Consider the following 9,703-nt stretch of genomic DNA (forward strand, 5'->3'; position numbering starts at 1 on the left):
AAAAACACACACCAGCCCCCCAGAGATCCACCAAGAGACTGCAGAAGGCTCGGGGGAGGTCAGTGAGAGCAACGAAATCAACCGCTTGCAGAGAGAGCCACCCAGATGGCCACACTCCACAGAGCAAGCAACTCCCCCACAGAGCTGCATAAGCTGCAGTGGACAACATGAAAGAGCAGAGTGCAGATCCACACAGCTGTATGCCGTGCCTGTGGAAAACAAGGGCACATTGCCAGAGTTTGCAGAGGTCATCAGTGGGAAACAAAACCTGCGACACAGCAGCACAAGTGGAAAAGGCCCCCAGGACAGAAGAGAGTTGAATACTGCTCAGAAAGGCTTAGCATCCAATGCACAGGAGCCCAACGCCCCATCAAAGAAAAGATAAGACTCCAACTAAAACTTCAAGGGGTTCCATGCTCCATGGAGTCTGATACTGGATCAGCCCTGTCCATTATATATCCACAACTTTCAACCACGTTTGCAAACGTAGCCAATGGTGAGTCCTGTTCAAATCATCAAGTTTAGTGCTAACAGACTTCCAGAGTTGCCATGTTCCTAAGGGGCGAAGCTACCATTAGGGTACAATTTAGAGAGTTTGAGGGTCCCCTCAGCACGGTGGCCATAGAGGGGCCACTAGCCTCATAGGATTGGTCTGGTTCGAGGCCCTGGGCATCAGGGTAACGGGCATTCATCAAACCCAAATAGCCAATCTAGAAGCCGTATGCCAACAATATGCTGACGTATTCAGTGCTGAGCTGGGACAATACAAAGAGGCACCCATTTCACTCAACCTCAATCCAGCAGTAACTCCAATCTGATTAAAACTGCACAGGGTTCCCTTTGCATTGAAGCCTAAAATTGATGCAAAACTATACAAGCTGGTAAAGCAGGGAGTGCTCCAACCTGTAGCCATTGGGGGACTCCCATAATGACCCCAGTTAAGCCTAACGGGGACGTTCACATCTGCGCAGACTACAAGTGCACGATAAACAAGGCACTACAGCAGCATGCTTATCCTGTACCAGTGATAAGCCACATTCTTGCCTCACTCCAGGGAGGCCGAATCTTTGCTAAACTAGATCTTGCCCAGGCCAACCATCAGCTACCAGTAGACGACACTACTGCAGAAGCACAAACAATAGTCACACACAGAGCTGCATTCCGAGTGTGCTGCTTGCAGTTTGGGGTAAGTGTAGCACCAGGGTTGTTCCAAAGTATTATGGAACAAACACTGAAGAACATTCCTGGCATCTGCCCGTACTTTGATGACATCCTGATCGCCAGGGAATCAGCGGCAGTCCTGGCAGAACATCTCTGCACAGTCCTCCAAAGTTTCTGCGAGGCAGGTGTAAAACTCAAGGAGGAAAAGTGCCAGATCGGTGTGGAATCCACAGAATTCCTGGGTTTTCACATCAATGCTGCTGAAATCCACCCATCTGAAGCAAAGCTAAAGGCAATTCAACAAGCCCCCACACCAAAATTCAAGAGGGAGCTTCAAGCATTCCTGGGCTTGCTCAATTTTTACCTTCCTTCTTACCACATAAGGCTGCCCTGGCAGAACTGCTACATCACCTACTGGACACAAAAGTACCCTGGGTCATGATTCGACACATAACATTCACTCCATTCCACCCCGCGACCAATGGTCAGGTTGAATGAATGGTCAGGACCACAAAGGAGGCACTCAAGTGGATGATAACTGGGGACTGGCATCACCGCCTGGCGAATTTCCTCCTGTGTCAACACATGACTCCCAGTACAACAACTGGGAGTGGAGCTGAGGTGGGGCTGTCAGCTCACAACAAAGCTTGACCAACTTTACCCAGAGTAGCGGCGGAGGTGTCTCAGCCAACAACCCCCCAGGAACTTATAGCCAGTGTGGCAGTGTTGTGGTCTGCCAGCAGCCTGCGGAGCTGGCAGCAGAGTTGGACAGCGATGAGGCTGAGGAAGAACATGGGCCAGTCCTGGAGGCTGGGGAAGCCCTGGATGAGGGCTCAGCATTGGAGGCAGAGATGTGCGGACTTCGGAGCCTCCAGAGGCTGACAGTAGAGAGGCAGAATAACAGGAAGAGCCTGTTCCTAGTGCACATATGAGAAGAGCTGCCAGAAGGCAGGAGCGGCTAAAGCAGAGAGGGCAACTCGGGAGTAGGGCCAAGAGATGATTGGCCCCTCCAATAAGGCTTAAAAGACCAGTAATGGCTCTTGGCCTCTTTGCTGGAAAACAACAGTTGAGAGATTTGCTTCATGTTTGGATGTATTTCTTTCTTGTTAGCATCTTCTGTTCCTGAACTGTTGCCAAGAAAAGCCTTTGGCAGTTTGCATAATTATCCCAAGGTCAGAGATAAACTGAAGAATGGTGTTTTGAGGACTTTGCTTTCATTTAATTTGCATTTGGAATTAAATGCAAAACAGTTCCAAAAAACAAACAGATTTTATTAAAACAGCTGAGAATTAACTCATTCTCAGCTGTTTTAATAAAATCTGTTTGTTTTTTGGAACTGTTTTGCATTTAATATTAACTACGTGGGCCTGGGTCACAATAGGCAGCTACAGTAACTAAGGTAACAGGTCCCTTGTCATATGAGGCTACTCTGGAGGATGATCATACAATCAGACACCACATTGATCAGTTACGGCATCGGCAGGCTGGGCCAGTCCCAGATGAGGATCCCAAGGTTTTATCAGACCCACAAGAAAACTGTTTACCTCTTAGTCTGCCTACACCACAATAATCAGTAACATTATATCCAAGGCATAATCTTATAATAGAACTATATCCAAGATCAAAAGACACAAAAGAGTTGCAAGACTGTATGAAGCATCTATAGATTGTTCTTTTGGAACAATGTATTGATGTATGAAGTTGCCATTATAATAAAGGTACTGGAAATGCACTTTTTGGCACCTTTTTTATCCTATTCACCTCTAGGGGCATTAGGATTAGAAAGGACAAAGAAAAAGACAAGTGATTCCCTCTGTTATTTATCTGTTTGCCTCTTTGATTGGAATAATTATATTTTTTAGAGTTTTTCTTCAATCCACTTGCTAACTGAATAGCACTTCCTTCTTTTCTTTTCTTTTTTTTTCATGTGTGAACAGAACATTCAGAAATGTAGGGGGTTTTTTTGATTAGAGCAGAGAAGTTGTTTTATCAATTTTATTTGTTCTTTTAGACCAGGAATATCTTCTATGAGGAGAATTGAAAGATATCCTTTTGGATGAGGTTTTAACCAACCAACCAACCAACCATGGGGTTGCTTCTACAGATGTATGCCCTGTTAAAAATGATTCATGGTGAATTAATTGGAGGATTCCAACCTAAATCAATTCAAAAATGCTCCTGCCAATGGGACATTATTTAATTCCTTGACCAACTGTAGCAATGTTCTAATTTCATATTACTTTGCTTTCTGTTCATGGTACAAATGAAAATATACTTTATTTACATCTAGTGAAGACAATGTTGTACTATAGGATCCAAACTGGGTTGGTCACCGGAACCAGAGGTTTAGTCTTCTAAGCTTTCAGATTGCAGTGGAATCGTCAATTTCTCTCTAACAGAAAATGTTGTTCTGTTAATGTTAGATATTCTGCTAGAGAAAAGATACCTGAGGACTGGCTCCAGCATGAGTTTGAAAACTCGGAAGACTAAACTTCTGGTCCCAGTGACAGACCCAGATTGGATCCTGCAATATTATCCTGGGATAGGTATATTTGCCTTCATTCGTAATTTGTGTTCTATTTATAGTCTCAGCTAGGCCAGAATGTCCAGGTACCCTTTTTCTTAAGCACTGCTTGTTCATCTTCCTTACAGTTGCTAAAAAGATGCAATTGGAAGAGAGCTAACTTTACATATATTTACACAAACCTCTTTGAAAATGGGTGGAGCTGCTTTCAGTAAATCAAACTAAAGGATAGAATATTTCTATGCTTTAGAAGTGCTATATAGTACACTGTCATCTAAATAACAATGAGGATTTTGGTTGATTATTGGAAAGTACTAGTCAATTAATCAATTGAATTAATCTTCATAAATTTAACACAATTTTGGAAAGCAAATAGCTAAGGATTTCACACAATTTTTATGAAGTTGAACTATCTTCCTAAAACATGGAATTTCATGAACAGCTTTAGATGTATTGAATCTGGGACAAAACAAAGAAGATAATTTTACATAATTGGGAAGAAATGTACTCTCTTGACTTTAAAAAAATCTATCCAAAATATGAATTTGTTATCTATTTTGGAAAAGCTATGTTATAAAAGTACTAAGATGATACAATAAATTGCTATGTGGTCTAGATTTAATGATATGCTTAAATTGAATTAACTTTAAATAGTTAATTAGAGCTATTATATGGATTCCTTTTTGTTACTTAGGATTTTTGTCATATTTATTTTAGTCACTATTTTTTTCTTCACAGTATGATCACTACTGCCTTTTTTATCTGTTGGTAATGTATTTTTATTTCAACATTTAAAAAATAAAATTAAAAAATGAGGACAAACAATAGTTGTAACAGGAATTATTCTTTACTTTAAGTCAAAGCATGGATATCACCTATAAAAATAAATATTTCTTCCAAATAATCATTTCCTATGCAGCTGTCATTGTTTGTATTAAAAATAATTGAAATGTTTAGAAATCATATAGCCCAATTCATCACCAATTTTCAGGAGATCTGCATGCCTTTAACCAATTAGTGCATCAACTGAATTGGCTGAATCAGCTATTCTCAACTTGATACCCTATCACTTCCTATTATCACCCCACAACCACCCCACAAACTGGGACATACTGGAAGACTTCATGCTGGGCAAGTTAAATGGTGCAGCTTTACTTAGAAATAGTGGGATGACTTTTATTTCTCCTTTCTGGGGTTCTTTTCTTTACTATTTGGGCCTCTTCACATTGGCAGAAGGAATATGTCTTGGGGAAAGCAGTTCATTCTAAAAAGTAACAATGTGCAGTTCTACCCATGCATTCTCAGAAGAACTTACCACTGTATTTTTGAGTATAGGGTTGCCCTGAAAGAGAACAAGAGCACCACTTTTCTGTCATTCTAACAGCACTGCCCTTCTCAGGAGCCCATGAGATGCTGTCTCAGCTAAGTGGCAGGTAGGAACAAGCCATAAAAGGTGAAATTTTACTAGTAGATTATCCCCTTGCATTTCCATCACTTGTGCTTTTGTCTTTGTGCTCTACCTTCATTGCCCGTTGTTAAATGGTTGATAAAAATTGTTAAATAGTGCAAACTCTCTATATGCCTTGGTGTAATGAGGCCTGTCAAACATGAGACACAGTTCTCATCATGATATTAAAATTAAATACAGCATTTTAAAAATTTCTGACATAAATAAAGAAGTTATTTATCTGGACCAATGCCTTTTCTATATGCTCAGTGTTCTGTGTAAGTCACTGTCATTGTGCATATTTTATTTTGTGACATTGTGGTAATTTTTCTTCTTTTTGTATGCCAAACTTGCTGCCATTAATCCAAACATTATCAATAAAGTTTGAGATGGTTTTGTCTTTCTCCTCCACATTCCCTTCTTTCCTTTTTCTGTTCAGGGTTATTTCAGCTTCTTTGAGTGTAACTATAAAGACAGATTCCTATAGGCTTCATCTTTGACACCCATTTGGATTTGGAGATGACATCTACAAATGTTCTAAGCAGCTAACTGCTATGACTAGGGTAGGTTCATACAACATACTAAAACTAAACTAAAATGGAATTGGATAAATTTTATAGTACTTCAATGTGTTGTGCAAACGCCAGCTTTTGTCTTAGCATGTTATGTGAATTCAGCTCTTCTGTTGTTAAAACTGGATGTAAGTTCCCCTGATCTAGATACATTGACCTACAAGAGAGTTGTTTCTGTTGAGCAGGTGGCCTGGTCTAATTTTCAGTAAGTCAATTGCAGAACAAGAGATGGAAGTAACCACAAGCAATCTACTGCCTACAAACTTGTTCCTGAAGTATTAGTATTTACATTGTATACAGAGATATATTAAGAGCCAGCAAAACATAGTAGAGTGAACTCTATCACTTTTAATTATTTGTACGGGTGACAGCCTAAGACGGGACTATAACTCATGGTCTCCCAGTTTCTAGCCTGGTGCCCTAACCATCGCATCAACATGGTTCTCTTGCAGCAGGTAGTCTGCTTTTTAGTTTTGACTGTGACTTCAACCATAAACGTAACTCAAATTTCATTTTTTTAAAAATGTTTATTTGAACTAGCCATTTTTGGTCTACATCTTAGGAAGGAAAGCATCATTTTATCTTTAGAACCTTACACATTTTTATCACTGATATTTCTCCTTCTTTTAGGGCTTTTAAATTAAAAAATATTTAAGTGGATACATTAGGTAATTAAATAAATTACTTTTCAAGTGTGCAATCTTCTGGAAATGTATAGAGTTAAAGTCCATAGATTGTTAACTACATTTGGGTCACTGAAAGCAGTATATTTGGGATTGGGTGTCTCTCTGATGACAAACATGAAATACAAATTTATGCAAGAATAGCTTATTATATTGAGTTTAAATTTTTTCGTGGACTGTTTAATGCTTAAGCAATAAACTTGAGTGTATCAATATTTGTTGCAATATCTATATATTGTATATTATATATTGAACAGTATAAAGAACCACAACAGCTGCAAACTTGGTTCTGAATTCAATTTGATATGAATGTGTGTTTTACTTTTTTTAAAAAAAATCAAGCTAATTGCATAAAATCTACAATTACTGCTGCTTTATTCTGGAGGAAGGTGTTTGATCTCTGCTGGTGGCTTTTGTCACCTAGTCGCCGTGAGAGGGCGGCTGCGGCTAACTCCCCTGGATAAAATTATCGCAGCTGCTCTTTTGACTTTTCCATCGCTGTGAGAGAGCAGTGGTTTTCCGGTTCTTCCATGCCCAGCTGCTCTACATTTGACTGTCCCCTGTCTTTACCATCTTCAACGCCCATAGTCTCCTTTCACCCACTTTTCCCATATTTTCAACTGGCTTATACCTCGGTGGACCTCCTCTCACTGCGAGATGCCCCCCTCTCGTGAACATGGCCTTCTTATTTATCTAAGGCCTACCTCAAGGATGGGTTTTGGAACCCCGAGTGGTGGCATGTTTCAAAGTGGGGCTTGAGGGGTTTTTTAACTAGGGTTTTTAATCAAATTTTAAGGGACCTGGGAGGTGGGGGTGAAAAATGAGTCGGGGGTGGCTCTCACAGTTCAGCAACCTAGCTCGACCGAAGTTGGTGGGGCGAGGGGGGGAGGGGAGGGGAAAGAAGAGGCTTGGTGGAGTGAAGGTCTTCTGATCCCTGTGATGGTTGGGAGGGGCAGGGGGTGTGAGAGAAGGGGATTTGGGGAGCGCCCCCGCTGCATCCAGCCGGTGGCGCGCTCTGGCCCCCTGGCCTCATCCTGCTTCCCCAGGGGTATAGGAGAGCGGAGCCCTGGACTCCGGCTGGTGTATTTGAATGCCAGGTCCGTGGTGAACAAGGCCCTCCTTGTCCGAGATTTAATTGACGAGGAGGACGCAGACCTGGCATGCATTATGGAGACCTGGCTAGGGCTGGAGGGAGGTGTCCCTCTCATTGATTTATGCCCCCCAGGCTTCCATGTGCTTCACCAGCTGTGACTCCAGGATAGGGGTGGCGGGGTGGCGGTTTTATTAGAGAAAGCCTCAGTCCCAGGGAGGTCACTGTTCCTCAGATAGGAGGGTGTGAATCCCTCCTTTTGAAGTGGGACCCTGGCGTTCAGTCGGGTCTGTTGGTTACGTACCTATCTCCCAGCTGCGTAGCCTCAGCCCTGCCCACACTGCTAGATGTCCTGGCCGAGTTGGCGGTTGAACTCCCCAACCTTCTGGTTGTGGGAGACTTCAATTTACCATCAGCTGGGGAGACATCTGAGTCAGTCCGGGAGTTCATGGCCTCCATGACAGTCATGGACCTAACTCAGGTTGTGCAGGGCCCAACTCATAAGGGAGGACACCCACTCGACCTGATTTTTCTCTCTGGACAGTGGATAAATGATTGTGGTAGGGGAAATTTGTCAATCTATCCCCTGTTATGGACTGATCATTCCCTCCTCAGGCTGAACTTTTTCTCTGTCATCCCCCACTGCTGGGAGGCGGAACCAGCAAGACTGTTCCACCCCAGGCGCCTGATGGACCCGGAAGGGTTCCTGACAGAGCTTGGGCCATTTCCCGCCTCCTTAACCCATGATTCGTCCGAGGCCCTAGTCTCCCCCCAAGGTGGGGGCCTTGGATCAAATCACACCTTTGCGGCCTCTGACCCGATGCAAATCCCGGGTGGCTCCATGGTTTACCACGGAGCTCAGGGAAATGAAGCGTTGGAGAAGACGTCTGGAGGGCAGTTGGAGATCCTCCCGATCCGAATCTGACAGAACACAGTTAAGAACCCATATTAGGTCTTATCTTGTGGCAATAGAAGCGGCAAAACACCAATATTTTGCCGCTCTCATTACATCTGTAGAAAACCACCCAGCCGCCCTGTTTAGAGTGACCCGCTCTCTTCTCAATCATGGAGTGAGGGAGGACCCCTTGCAGGGCAGAGCTGAGGATTTTGTACAGTTTCTGCAAGATAAAATCGCTCAGATTTGGACTGGGTTGGACTCTGACTGGGCAGAGTCTGGCGAGGTGACAGGGGCCTGTCCTGATGGTAACATCTGGGTTGGGTTTGAGCCTGTTTTGATGGATGAAGTGGACAGGATCATGGGTCGACTGGGTGCCTCCACTTGTTTATTGGACCCTTGTCCCTCCTGGCTTGTTTCTGCAGCCAGAGAGGTGACTGGAGGCTGGATTCAAGTGGTTGTCAACGCTTCTCTGAAGGAAGGGATTTTCCCTGCCACTCTTAAAGAGGCGGTGGTTTGTCCCCTCCTCAAGAAGCCCACCCTTGATCCAGATTCCCTTAACAACTATCGTCCAGTCTCCAACCTTCACTTTATAGCGAAGGTTGTTGAGTCCGTGGTGGCACAGCAGCTCCTGCAGTTCCTGGAGGAAACTGACTTCCTAGGCCCGTACCAATCGGGTTTCAGGCGTGGTTACAGCACGGAAAGGCATTGGTCGCCCTAGTGAATGATCTCTGGCGGGCCAGGGATGGGGGTTGCTCCTCCATCCTGGTCCTTCTTGACCAGCGGCTTTTGATACCATCGACCATGGTATCCTATTGCAGCGACTCAGGGGGTTGGGGGTAGGAGGCACTGTTTTATGGTGGTTCTCCTCCTACCTCTCGGGCTGCTTGCAGTTTGTGTGGACGGAGGGAGAGAGATCCACCCCAAGGCCGCTCAATGTGGGGTGCCTCAGGGGTCGGTTCTCTCCCCCCTGCTCTTTAACATCTATATGAAGCCGCTGGGTGAGATCATTCATGGTTTCAGGGTGAGGTACCACCAATATGCTGATGACACTCAGCTTTATATCTCCACCCCAGATCACCCTGGGGATGCCCTTTCCATGATGTCCCGCTGCCTGGAAGTGGTACAGGCCTGGATGGGAAGAAACAGACTCAGACTCAACCCACCCAAGACTGAGTGGCTATGGATACCGGCATCTCGTGATCTAGTAGCCCCATCCCTTGTGATGGGAGGGGAGGTCCTTACTCCCTTAGAAAGGATCCGCAATCTGGGGGTCGTCCTGGATTCACGGCTATCTTTAGAAGATCATTTGACGGCTGTGACCAGGGGGG

At 44.0% G+C, this 9,703-nt stretch overlaps 1 pseudogene; it reads left to right on the top strand.

Moving 5' to 3' along the window:
• The first annotated feature begins 928 nt into the window (after positions 1–928).
• LOC148112904 (uncharacterized) lies at positions 929–9,093 on the top strand (annotated as a pseudogene).
• The last annotated feature ends 610 nt before the right edge of the window (positions 9,094–9,703 follow it).

This window comes from Pantherophis guttatus, chromosome 7 (genome assembly GCF_059756535.1).
Source record: "Pantherophis guttatus breed Tessera chromosome 7, ASM5975653v1, whole genome shotgun sequence".
Lineage (NCBI taxonomy): Eukaryota > Metazoa > Chordata > Lepidosauria > Squamata > Colubridae > Pantherophis > Pantherophis guttatus.